This window comes from Paroedura picta, chromosome 8 (genome assembly GCF_049243985.1).
Source record: "Paroedura picta isolate Pp20150507F chromosome 8, Ppicta_v3.0, whole genome shotgun sequence".
Taxonomy (NCBI): domain Eukaryota; kingdom Metazoa; phylum Chordata; class Lepidosauria; order Squamata; family Gekkonidae; genus Paroedura; species Paroedura picta.
This window is the reverse complement of record NC_135376.1, coordinates 27,772,670-27,785,883: the sequence shown is the minus strand read 5'-3', so window position 1 is coordinate 27,785,883 and position 13,214 is coordinate 27,772,670. Positions and strand designations below refer to the sequence as shown.

At 41.5% G+C, this 13,214-nt stretch overlaps 1 protein-coding gene across 4 annotated transcripts in view; it reads left to right on the top strand.

The window, feature by feature from the left end:
• Nucleotides 1–13,214, top strand: part of FBXO36 (F-box protein 36) — a 43,625-nt gene that overhangs the window by 7,689 nt on the left and 22,722 nt on the right. The gene's annotated exons all lie outside the window — the stretch shown is intronic.

Sequence of the window (13,214 nt, the reverse complement as noted above, 5' to 3'; positions counted from 1 at the left end):
TTTGTGAGTGGAAAATGTCTCTTCTTTTTTCATTCCTGGTCTTTGCTTCTATTACTTCTTGGGTCACTGCCTCAAACCATCCTTAACACTATTTTTCGCTCTCTTATATATTTGGGAAACAGCCTCCTGGGAGAAGGCTGTCCAGGGCCCTGTCCATCCAGGTCCACCCTGATTGGCCCTCCCCCTCCAGCTCCCACCCTTCCTCCTTGCCAGCTAGAAGCCTTGTGGCTGCGGCCTCCATTGTTGCCCACGAGTTGAGAGGTAGCGACAGGGCTTTGCGGCCCACAGGTACACTCTTGCTGGGAGGGAGCCAGGAGGGGGGGAGTTTGCAGCCTCCCTGCGGGCCGCAAAACCCTGTCACTGCTGGCAGGGAGGGGGGGCTTTCCGCTCCCTTTAGCCCAGGAAGTGCTCTTACCGCAGCGAGAGCACTTGCCAGGCCAAAAGGAGCTTCCTGCAGCAGCGCCACCAGCGGGGATGGGGGGCTTTCCACTCCCTTTAGCCCGCTTTGTGGGCCAAAGGGAGCCATGGCCACCCTCTCACGCCCTCCTGCCTGCCACCTCTTTCAAAGCCCATTTTTAAAATGGGCTTTGATACTAGTAACAACATAATTTCTGAACTGTTCCAACCCACTCATGTCTGACATGTTGTTAGTTTGGTTGTTGCTTGTGTTGCTTATTGCCCAGCTAAGTTGTAGAGCCAAGGGTAGAGAATAAGCCAGCCAATCCGAGAAGTGAGGTGCAGTGAAAGGAAGATTTTCTTTGCTAGGCTGTCTTAATTTGAATTTGAACTGCACTGGAAAATGGACATCATTCATACAGCCATGTATCTAGGTCACATGAGTTTGTTTACTACATGTGGTAACTTCTGGCATCTATGCTTATCATGAGATTAATGTGAGTATGACATAATATAGTAGTTTGCTACAGTATTCCATGAGGGTCTCCATGGTAGAAGTGGCTTTCTGCCGGTGCAAATAGTGCTGTTGGACTGTTCCTTAACAGGATACCACACAGAGTGCGGACCAGGCAAATATCCCCACAGCTGGGCAGCATGGGCCACAACAGTCCCTGTGTCTCCAGCAACCATGCTATCATGCTCACAGGAGGTTCCAGGTCCATGAACATGGACAGGACAATAGATTCTGTGCAGGCCCTGCACCTGGGGTTGTTTGAGCCCTCCAATTCCATATTTCCAGCCACACCACGGATTTTACTGGCTGCCGCACTAAGGGCCAGGATAGGACACAATATCACATCACCAGGCTTCCCCTTTCTTGAGTAAGGGAAGCAATGGGAAATACTTGTCAGCTTAATGTTTTTATACAATAAGGAGCTTTTAAGCACAATATTTAACTAATATGTTTATATTCTGAAAACATTCACTCTGGCCTACTTTAATTCTTTAGCATCAAGATTTTGGGAAGCAATATATACATGTATCTCTTTCTCTCAATGTATTTCTCCCTATCAGCCGGACACCCTTAAAACTGTGAACCATGTGCTATTGTATTCTCTCTACATGTCACTCCAGTCCTATCTAACTTTCAAGGCAGATCTGATGAGTTTTATATTTCCCTCTTTTCAGATGGTTCTAACGAAGCCATCTTTAAGGTGACCAAATTTTGCATCTCAGCACGATCAGCCACAAAGCATTTGGTTGAGTCTTTTATTCATTATGTCTGTACGATTGAAACTGAAATCAGGTTACTAGGTGGCTTTGAATTTTTATCGTATATGTGTTGGTGATTTTGTGTGTCAATCTTGACTGATCTATGATCGTAACAAATAAAGATTGATGGATATTCTGGAAACAAAGGGAAATAATTGTGAACAGAATCAAGTTCATAAGACCTATAATGTAAATGACTGACATTTCATAAAACAAAAGTGTTTTATTATTTGAGTAGGGAAAAATATGCAAGGTACTGTTCTCTCCTTGTGTATGATAGCAGTGGTGAAAATAGGTTTACCCTCAGGCATCTTTCTTTGTTGTCTATGTAACTCTGGTAAACACTGCCTAATTGTCTGTCTTGGGGGTGGGGTATCAGTTTTCTTTGTTAAAGATTTCTTCTCTCCCTCCCCCAAATCTCCAGTAATATCTGGTCATGTATAACAAAATGGTCAACATTAAATGACAAAAGCAGAAAATGTTAACAGCATGTGACTATGAGTAATAGTGAGTCATAAAGAAAAAAGATATTTTTTAAAAATAGGATGGAAGTCAATTAATTCAAGGCGCTTGCTCCAGATGGTGAGGTTAGTGTGAGAGCAAGATCAACCACTCCTTTTGGGTGAGACAAGAAGGGACAAAAAGAAGTTGTCTTATGCATCCACTGGCTAATTAGACTGAGACAGTAATGATGGAAATGTAACTAGAGAATGTGTAATTAATATTACATCTGTCATCTATTCTATTTGGCCAGGCATGTGGTTTCTTAATGTGACGTGTCGAACATTTACCTACTGCAAATGAATAGTGGCTATGGAAGACTCATCTTTCTTACTATATATTATATGTGTATATATATAGATAGATAGATATTTAAATTTTAAAAATCTATCAAGGTTTCAGTGCGTTGTTTTCTTACCCAATTTTTTTCTGAATAAATATTTGCTGATACTTTGTTGCAGTCATTTGGATTCTTCAACTTGGTTGTTTCCTGTATTTTTAATCTGAATACACAAGTAAGCCTAGTTACATATTCTTCACTTGTATAATATTCTTCACTTGTATAATGAGTTTGACTAGCTCCCTCTCTGTGCGTCATGGGAATAATCTATGGGTCCAGTGGTCCACTACCAGAATGATGATCTAACCTGGAGGGGCCCATCTTATCTCTCATGCCCTGACCTCAACCAAAGACCTGGTGGAAGAGCTCCATCTTACAGTTCCTGCAGAGTGCATAGAGCTCCTGCAGGGCCCTCAGCTCTTTCGGGAGTTAAGTCCACCAGGCTGGGGACAGGATCGAAAAAGCCTTGACCCTAGTTGAGGCCAGACAAACCTTCCAGAGGCCAGGTAGCACCAACAATTTAGTTCCCACGGAGCATAATGCTCTGTGGGAGGCATAAGCAACAGGCAGCCCCTCAGATATGTGGGTCCCAGACCGCAAAGGGCCTTAAAGGTCAAAACTAAAACCTTGAACCTGATCCAGACCACAACTGGCAACCAATGCAACTGCCTCAGCTCAGGCTGGATGTGGGCCCTCCAAGGTGTTCCCTTGAGGACCCTAACAGCTGCATTCTGTACCATCTGCAATTTCTGGGTCAGAGAGAAGGGCTGGCCAGCATACATCAAGTTACAGAAGTCAATTATGAAGGTGACCGTTGCATGGATCACCGTGGCCAGGTGCTCTGAAGACAGATAGAGCATTAGTAGCCTCACATGACATAGGTGATAAAATGCCTGGAGGATTAGCCTCATGACCTCCGCCTCTATAGAAAATGAGGTTTCAAGGATCACCCCCAAATTCCTGGCCAGGGGTGCAGTGTTAAGTTGCATCCCAGCCAGGTTGGGCAGACACGCTTCTTGACCTGCCCTCTTCTTTCCTAGCTGTAAGAAGGGTTGAGTTTCCTGTTTTCTTATCTATTCCTTCTAGAGGATTTTTTCTACATTTTCTCTTCCCATACCTTGCTTTGTACTAATTATAGACTCAGTGAAGAGAGGGAAGGGCTCACTTTTCACAGCGGCCATTTTCTCTACCCCAACAAACAGTGATGTTATTCAGCTACTTGGGATGGCTGCATAGCAGCACAATGATGGCAGTTATGTCTCTGAGACCGATACTGGAGGCTCTGTTAAAGCTGAGGGGCTCACTCTCAGGACTGCTCCACCCAAGTATCAATCTGCACGGAGCAAACAATGCCGGTGGCTGCGCCCACTCAGACCACCCTAACTGAAAAACAGGCTGCTGAGAGCAGACCTTGTTGGTGGACATACCATCTAGGACCAACCTGACCAAAAAGCACATGGAGCAAGTTGGCATTAGCACATGCTTAAATGAGTGCATCGCTGAGGCATGAATAACTCAAACATTAGGAATGATTTGGACATTCCGGCTTGACTCCTTTAGGAGTTTGGTGATTAACACGACATGGAAAAGCATACCAAGATGACGCACTCTGCAGAGGGGATATATACACAGAATGCTATGTAGTTTGATGACCCAAAGGCTCAGTGAAATATTAACAAGATTGTCCCTCCCCTTTTAAAAATGTCCTCTGTAACCATGAAAATGGCAATAACTTCCTGCATGAACCCCCAAGTCAAGCCATCTTTTCTCACAAATAGTCCCTCCATATAAGTTCTTAGCATTCTCACAGAATTTGTGAAATAGTCATAACTAGAATTTGTGTACAGATATTTGAGACTATTGACTGCTTGCTTATTTTGTTAATTATTTTAATCACCACCTTTACAATGTAAAGTTTCAATATGCCAACCTTTATGTCTTTTTTTAACAGGACAATGACCAGTGTTTTATACATAATATTATTGCAGTGTGAAGCAATTTTCTATGATGGCCCAGAAATCAGTGTTTATGGAATACATTAGTTCATTGTCTGCCTTATTATTCCTTGGGGATTTGAATGGGATTCCCAAAAACAGAGCTAAATGGCTGAGTATATGAAATCTGAAGGGAATAATTATAAAACTTCCTTTATTTTCCTGATAAACATTTGTAGAAGAATGCTGAGATATGGTTACTAGGTCATCTGCATGTGTGTATGCCAACAAGAGAGATTTTTTTTAACTTGCTTTATGAATTGAAGATAGAACTATTGTTTCTAGGCAGCCATTGAAAAATATTAGATGGGGAAGCTAAGCCACTGAAGCATATCTGGCTGGTTAGCTTTTGGCAGGGGGGTATGACATTTGGGGACATACTTTAATTAGCAGGCATTAATTCTTTCTCCTGGTAAATAATAAGGAAGCAGTTGGGGCCTTGAACTACTTGACTAATTAATTTATTTTATTATGTCTCTCAGCCACAAGCAATCCACTCTTACCCAAATGAGAGAAAAAGAGATCGAATAGAAAACTAATATAATTGATGCTTTCTAAAACAATTGATTAAATGCCTTTTGATATTTAAAAAAATAGCATGCGTGTATGTGCACTTCAAGTATCTCCAATATGTCCAATAAAATGTAGTGCTTTGTTTGCTAGTTGAAAATTGTCGGATAATTGTGCCAAGGTTCATGAGGCACAATCTGTTATATAGTTAGCTTCTTTGTGTTCATTTTAATGGTTACTTATGAGTCTCCCAATAAATGAACAACTAAATCTAAGCAGACGTGTGTTAGTCAAGCCTCAGTCTATTTAATATAGGTCCATATCCATATAATTCTAAACATGGCCAAATCTGTAGATATTTAAATACTGGAGCCATGAACAGACAAGACAGATTTCTCTGCAAACTCAAAATTTGTCCCAGGTTTGCAAAATAAATCTAAAAGAAAATAATTAAGACTTTGTAACCCGCCACGAGCCGACCCGGGAGTGGTGAGGAATAAATCAAAATATAATAACAATAACAATAATATTGGAGGCTTAAAACAGCTGGGAAAAAATAATTACAGTAAAAGGCAGGGGAACAGCTGTTTTGACCTTTAAGGGAGTGTTCATTAGGGCCAGCCTGGCAACAACCACTGTGTTACTTGCTACCATGCAATCTGCATGACTCACCCAGGCCTAGCTGCTTGCTACTGTTCAACAGCAGTCACCCAAGGAAATCAGTGTGATGTAATGTTTAGAGTTTCACTAGTATCTGGGAGACTCAGGTTCAAATCCACACTCTGCTGTGGAAACACATTTGGTGACCTTGGGTCAAGCAAGCTGGCATGCCAGGAGAATGGTATAAAAATCAAATATAAATAAAACAAGAAAAAGAAGAAATAGCGAGTGAGGTAATTCCTTTTGTCTTTCTTGGATCTACTGCCAATCAGTTTTACAGGGTGACACCCCCCCCCAAATTCTAGGATTATAGGAGAGGGAGGAATGTTTCTCTGATCCAGTTTTTTTTTAACAGGAAAGGAGCAGATTGCAACCATGTGTTGCATTGCAATAGACCTGGCATTGCCGTAGACTAGTCACCATGTACAAACAGCTGCAATTGTGAGGAAGTGTTTGATTGATTGCTACCTAAGATCTTTTACCTGGAGCTAGAATACACAGAGTATTATTATTCTTAAATTGATGCAGAGGTTCATTAAGGACAACCCTTAGGATAGGAAGATTTAAGACTTTAAAAAAGATCAAGGACAGAATTGTGCAGAGTCCCACCAACATCCTTCTGGGCAATATTCAGCTAGGGGTCAGTTGACCGCTGCCCATCATCAAGGAAGAGCCCTCCATCTCGTCATACAGCCTATAAATGGTCTCAGATCCGCATGTGTGCATAAAACATTATTTTGTTGATCTGTGAATGACATTAATTTGTAACTAAGTCTAAGTAACTAACCTACCTTTTCCCTAAATTAAAAATAATGAGATATTTTAGCCTTACCTTGTAATGCAGATGCTTAAACACTGATAATTTTACTTGCCCTTTTTTACACATTTCTCTCAGCTCTTCAACCTTACTATTAAAGCACCCTCTTGATGGCTTTCAGACACCAAATCTTTTATTTTTTTATTTTTAAATCTCATTTACCTTATCAGGATGTTATTTTCTCCTTTAGGCTAATTTATTCATCACACAATTACTGAAAAGGGAATCTTCCTTCACTGTAAAGTATGATATGGAATGATATGGAGTTGTTGCAGTTTGGTGGCTGCTTTGCATATGTTTCAGATATCACTTGACAGTACAGTTACCATGTGATGAATATTGACATGTGAGCTCATTCCTTTTTATAGAGAAATTGCACAGCTCCTCTTTATAGAAACCTAATCTAACTAAATAAAACTATTTTCCAGTCTTAATGGTACTCTTCCTCTAAGGCTACAGGTGTGGCTGAAAATCTAGGAGAGCACAGAATGTGTTAGGACCTGAAGTTACTTGATTTCAATTGCCTCAACTGCCCTGAGACTGAATTGCTTTTAAAACATATGGCTGAGTAATCATGATAAATGGAATCCTAAGATGCAGGGTCCACATGCGCTTCTTTACATAGCATCATCTCCTCTGTTGCAAGTTGCCATATCCATGTCTACTCTTCAAGTGTGTTAATCCTGGGCCAGGTTTATTTTGCTAACAGTGACAGTATTTTGAGGAACAAAATTTGAGTGTGCACTTATATGGAAATACAAGTCTTATAATGGCACGTAGTGCTTCAAACAGAGACTTTTGGCACAGTGTTTTTGCATTACAGGGCTGTATATGCATATTAACTGGCAGGGAGGGGCAGTATGTAAAACTAATAACATATTTTTTTAATATATATGTACCTTACTATGATCAATGGCTCTATAATCAATCAAGTGGTGGATGCAGCCGTGAAATCAAACGGCGAATAACACTGGCCCGGAACATAATGTTAGGCATGAACTGAATATGGAAGAGTAAGGATATCAGCCTTAATACAAAGTGCTGGCTAGTCAGCGCCGTTGTCTTGCCCATAACAATCTATATATGTGAAAACTGGACTATGAAGAAGGAAGACAAGAGGAGAATAGATGCTTTCGAATTATGGTGTTGGAGACAAATGCTGTGAATACCATGGACAGCCAAAGTTACAAACAAGATAGTTTTAGAGAGGAGCAAACCAACCATGTCATTAGTAGGGAGGATATTGCGGCTAAAGCTCACTTACTTTGGACATATCATGCGATCAAACTCGCTAGAAAAATCATTAATGCTCAGCATGGTCAGCAGCAAAAGGAAACATGGTCGCCAAAGGATCCACTGGCTCGACACAATCAAAGCCGATACAGGGATGACCATGAACCAACTAAAAGGAGCAGTCAGAGACAGGGGTGCATGGTGAAGACTTTCCTATAGAATCGCCGAGGGTCGGACATGACTGAACAGATTACATCATCAATATCACCTTACTATGAAAAAGAAACACATCTTGAAATAGTTGCAGACTGCTATTGAAATTGGGCTGCGGGAGATATGTTAACTATTTCAATAGTATTCTAATGGATGACCAACAAGCACCCATTAGAACACACATCTGTTGAACTAGCCCTCATCTTTTCTTTTTATTTTTTTTGAAAGGAGAACAGTTTCTCTTAAGGCACATTGAAATACCTACAAAACCAGTTTGATCAGCACCTGTGTATGATGGAAAAATGTACAGTTGTACTGCAGTTAACAGTGGCACTGCCAAATTGGCTTTGACTTCCCTTTTGCAAAGCTGTGCAGTTCAAAAATTATTCTAATGTGATGATTGTTTTGAAGGGTTTGATGCAGACATTCTTCCACTAAGATAAATGGGAATTCTTTGAATACTATAAAACAGAACAAAATGATGTTCAGGTGATATTTTTTCTGGCTAAAGTGTATTGGTTCATGACATGTCCAAAACTTATTTTGGTAATGCATGCTGTAATTTGTTATTATTTTTCTCTTGATAAGACCTTCATGCTCATGCAGATGAAAAATTGGAAGGGGCTGCACAGGCCATCTAGTCCAGTCACCCTCTCCATACAGGATCAGGCTGTCCAGCTGCTGCTTAAAGGCTGCCAGCAAGGGGGAGCTTACCACCTCCTTAGACAGCTGTCACTACACTGACTGTGAAATTTTATATATTTATATATACTAGTAAATAAGCCCACTGCTCTTGGAATGCAGCGGGCACTAGCGGGGCTTTGGAGTGTGAGGGGCCGGCTGTCGACGGGCACCACGTGAGGGGGCGGACTCGAGGGCGGCTTGTCCTGGCCCCCCCCTGCGGCAGTGTGGCCTACCGGGAGCTGGTGGTGAGTGGGCTGTCGGCGGGGCGGTAGTCTGGCAGCAGCTGGAGGCGGTGGCGGGGCCAGGGCCCTCCGATTGTCAGTCCGGGGGAAGGGGCCTATGGGCACCCTTCCTCATCACGGACAGGGCCCACCGCCATGGCCCTTAACAAATTATTTAATCCGCTCCACGGGTTAAAGATATATGTGTGTGTGTGTGTGTGTGTATTTGTGTATAATCTCCAATACCATTCTACGCATAATTTAAACTCACTACTATGGGTCCTAACCTCTGCTGCCAACAGGAAGTGCTCTCTGCCCTCCTCCAAGGGACAACTTTTCAAATATTTAAAAGAGAGCAGTCATGTCCCCGCTCAACCTCCTTTTCTCCAGGCTGAACATTCCCAAGCCCTTCAGCCTTTTCTCAGGGAACTTGGTTCCCAGGTTGTGGATTATACTCATCACTCTCCTTTGCACCCCCTCAGTTTTTTTTAATGAAGCCTCCAGAACTGCACACAATACTCCAGGTGTGGTCTGACCAATGCGGTATACAGCGGGACTATGACATCTTGCAATTTTGATATGGCGCCTACGTTGGTACATAGGTTGGGATGGGGGGTTGGGAAGTTTGGAGGTATTATTGCCATGTTGTTCTGTTTTACTGCTTGACTGTGACTTTGTCCATTTTAATGGGGGTTTATCAGGGTTTTTACTGGACATTTGTAAACCGCCATGAGCCAGTCTCAGGAGTGACAGGAAATAAGTTGAATAATAATAATACAGACGAAGACTGCATTCACCTTCTTTCCTGCCACATCACACTGTCTGATCATATTTAACTTACAGTCCGCATGTACCCCAAGATCTCATCCACACTCTGCTACCCAGAAGCGTATCTCACATCCATTATAGATGCTTCTCATTTTCTGATCTGTTTGTAGAACTGTGCGCTTTTCCTTATTGAATTGCATCTTATTCTCTCGGCCACTTTTCTAGCATATTCAGATCCTGTTGAACTCTTATCTTCTTGGGCTTAAATTCCTCCACAGACAGCCTAACGTTTTACTGTTAGATTTAGTAATTGTAGAAAAAATATTATTGCAAGCTGTCATATTCACTATATAATTGCATCGTTCATCATGTACTCCTTAGAAATTTTAATAATTAAACGCAAATGTCTAACCACCACCCCAATAGGATTTGATCCAAATCTTGCTTTCCCTAGCATAAGACACGAGATCTGGCAAAAGGGAAAAGGTTTTAATAAATTCCCCTATCAATGTGCACCCCAAAACTCTTCCTCAGGTTCTCCTTAAAGCTGTATTTCAGAGCACTTGGTGGACTGCTCTGGGATGGGGAAGCCACAAAGTGTGGTTCTGCTAGTGGGACTTTGCTAACATTACTTTACTTCAACTCAAAAAGACAAAGATTATGACAACTACTGGCAGTAGCACCAAAGTCACGATTGACAATGAGAACATTGAATGTATTGATGATTTCATCTTTCTTGGCTCCATGGTCACTCAAAGTGGTGGATGCAGCCGTGAAATCAAAAGGCAAATAACACTGGGACGGAACACAATGCTAAGCTTGAACTGAATATGGAAAAGTAAAGATATCAGCCTTAATGCAAAATGCTAGCTAGTCAACGCCATTATCTTCCCCATAACAAGCTATGGATGCGAAAGCTGGACCCTAAAGAAAGAAGACAGGAGGAAAATAGATGCTTTCGATTTATGGTGTTGAAGACAAATGCTGTGAATACCATGGACAGCCAAAGTTACCAACAAGACAGTTTTAAAGAGGAGCAAACCAACTATGTCATTAAAAGGCAAGATATTACGGCTAAAGCTCACACACTTTGGACACATACGATCAAACTCATTAGAAAAATCATTAATGCTCGGCATGGTCAGCGGCAAAAGGAAACGTGGTCACCAAAGGATCAGCTGGCTCGACACGATCAAAGCCGACACAGGGATGACCATGAACCAACTAAAAGAAGCGGTCATTAACAGAGATGCATGGTGGAAATGTTCCTATAGAATCCCCGAGGGTCGGACATGACTGAAAAGATGACATCATCATCATCATCATCATGGTGCTACTGGACTCTGATTTTATTGTGCTACTTCAGACCAACACGGCTACCTATTTGAATCTATGGTGATTATTGGTTTGTCTTATTTAATGTAGTCTAGTAATCCTATTCTACATCTCTAAAAACCCTCTGATAAACTTTTCATGTTGCCTGAAAATTTCTGAATCTGTGCAATTTTCAAATTTGGATTTTAAATTCATTTATAGCACCCGTTAGATGATATGGAAAACCTCACGATCTCAAGGCTACATGCTTGTCTTTGGAACACACTAAAAAGTTAAATGCTTTATAATCTAAATAAACACTTTCCAAAGAATTACACGTACAGGATTGGGCCAATGACTAACAAATAGGAAGGGACTTTGATTTATTCATCAGGTTTTCCCCAAAGCTTAAATGCTTGAATTCCCCTTGAGGGAAGATAAAACAGCACAAACTCCACTGCAAATGATATGGCCCAGGGTGAGCTGCAAATACCTACTGTGGCTCCCCGAGGGGACACAAATTGCTGCCTTGAGTAAAGACTGATTCCCCATCTACACGTTTAATGGTGATTTTATTTTCTGAACAACAACACCTTTTCCCCTAACAGACCTGAAATGTGAACTGTCTCTTTGATCAGCCTGGTTAAAACGTAATTTGATCATGCTTCTTAAGAATGTACTTTGTCTTACAGCAGCCTTATGTAAAGATCTTGAATCTAGATAAATAACCATACAGTCCATTTACCTTTGTGGTTTTGGGAATAGGGGCTCTGCCCATAATGCCAAGTCTGAAGGCTGAAAATCTCTAGCAGTGTTGTTGCCCTCTTTTTCTAACAGGTCTTCTGTATCTAGCAGGTCTTCTGTATCTTGTAGTTCTGTGACAAAACAAAATCCAGCAGATGAAGCTTTCCATAGATGGTAGATGCTTTGGTAGAATTTACACTTCCCATGCAACTGTTAATGACAGTGTGAATCATGAACTGACTCTGCAAACCAAGAGGGGAGTGGAAAGTTTGCAGGAAAGAGCTTCAAAAAGGCAAGAGGACAAAGTGCACAAGGCAAAGATCTTACTTACCTGCCTCTCTATCCCCACTGTCTCAACTCAGAAAAACAGGAACAATAGGAGAATCAGATCACATTATTGTTGCATGGAAGCAGGGTACACTTTTTGCTGTTTAATGATTTGACACGAGAGAGATCTTTGCTATTTCTGATACAATCTCATTTAAGTACAAAATAGTTCAGTCTACATGCTCAATCATCCTAGAATGGAGTAAAGGTCCATTCCTGGGGAAAGTAGCTCTCTTTGCTATTGGACTGGGCTATGCTTTCCTTACAGTTATACTAAATCCTGTATTAATATACTAATTCTGATGTTGTTCACTGCTTGTTGAATCAATTCACTACTGCTAATGCCCCAGGATATTAGACTGGATCCAATAGGGGCCTTCAATTCACATAAATATTTTACTGTTCACAGCAAACATCATTGGATCTAACCCATCTGCACTGGTGTAGCAGCTTCTATCACTGTGTCTATGCTTAATTAATTCTTTCCCTCCAAAAAGCAAAGTCAATACTAATGCAAGAAAGTTTAAAAGGCACCTGTTACTGGAGCAACTGGTGCAGTTGCTGTCTATTACACCTTAAGACCCTTTTAGACCTCTGGAAACAGGTAATCTGGTGGTGATCAATATAGCCCCATCTGTATATACTTAAATTCAGGGACTGGAGCCATAACAAGACAAGGCAGCTGTTTCTTGGTATTTTTCTGTTTGGGTCTATTGAACCTGAAAAAATTCAGGAATCCAGAAAAAAAACTGACTTACCAACAGAGACTGTCATAAAATCAATCCTGCAGGGAGAAGCTGGATCCAAGCTCTATCATGCCACAGCTAACAGATTGTTTGCTGCAGCACAATGGCTTCTGGGGCTGCCTTCTGCTGCAGCCTGGTTTTAATAAGGCTGTAGAAGAAGTCAGCCCTAAGCTGAGCCAGCAAGAACAGCCTAGTCCCCCCACCCCTGGCAGAGCTGATCCTCAGGCTTCCTTCCACAGTCCCTTTAAATTTTAAAGGAACTGCAATAGAAGTCCAACAAACAGCTGAGAGGTTGGAGTGTTCTGCTCCTCCCTCTCTGCTGTTTTCAGATCTACCAAATTCCCAAATATATCTGGGATTGTTGTGGCACTTTCTTGTGATGGATCTAGATGAGGGCTTCCTTTAATCTTTACTCAAATGCAGCCTTCATTCTGGATAACTCGAGAAGTAAATGCTCTTTTAATGGTTCCTCAT